This window comes from Penaeus monodon, chromosome 28 (assembly GCF_015228065.2).
Source record: "Penaeus monodon isolate SGIC_2016 chromosome 28, NSTDA_Pmon_1, whole genome shotgun sequence".
Lineage (NCBI taxonomy): Eukaryota > Metazoa > Arthropoda > Malacostraca > Decapoda > Penaeidae > Penaeus > Penaeus monodon.
The window spans coordinates 25734735-25735735 of NC_051413.1; positions in this window are offsets into that span (position 1 = coordinate 25734735).

Below are 1001 nucleotides of genomic sequence, written 5' to 3' on the forward strand. Positions count from 1 at the left end.
TGGAAAATTTCTCGACAAGAAAAAAAAATGAAAATAAATGTGTTTTACAAGTTTGAAAATAATCGCTCATTTTCACGGTACAGACTCCATCTTGCCAGTTATGAAAAAAAATTGTCCTATTCATGCACAGTACGCCAGTGTGTGTATGACGGAGCCTTTTTATTATAGTTTCGTTAGTACAGACCCAAATGTGCACACATGACCATGTACACATTACGTTTCCCTGTTATTTGTACAACTATGTGTGTATGTATAACCATGTTTATATGTACGGATCACCTTTTAGCACATGCAGAGATGACTACGTGCGTAAACAAATATAGAATTGGAACCAGGTGTTTATGTATATAAATAATCTTGGCTGAATTACTTACATTTTAAATGCACAGCGATCTCTGAATGTACGCTTCCGACTGTACATCACTGGGTATATGTACATAATTTGATTGTACAGCCCTCTGGTTATAATACAGCTCCATATTTACAAATTTCTATATATGCACGTACATCCCTTTATGCGCACGCTGTTCCGAGTGCGCAACCTCCAACCACCATTCCCGATTTGTTAGTGTACAGTCTGTTATGAGTACTGCTGCACATGTCTGTACTGTTCCATGTGTACATACAATCCCTTTGTGTATGTACAATCTATCCACATGTGCGTTCAGTTCCATATGTACGTACAGGCCGGTATGATGTACACACTAAGCCTATGCCCAAGCCAGGGTAAGTGTTCGGTATGTGCATTTGTGCATTTCAAGATTTGGTCCTTGAACATACCTTGAGACATGGTATGGTGTATATTTCTATTGTGAATTTGGAAATAAATATTTATTATGTATTAAAGTCGCTGCGTTTTCTTTGAGTCCTTGAGAACTAGGCTATTGTGTAAAGCCATATTTTCCATTATCATTGGTAAAAAATAGTTTAATAAATTGATAAAGAAAAGGCATATGGCATTATCAAATATGCTTGTCAGATTAATCGGTTTCGTTAAGTAT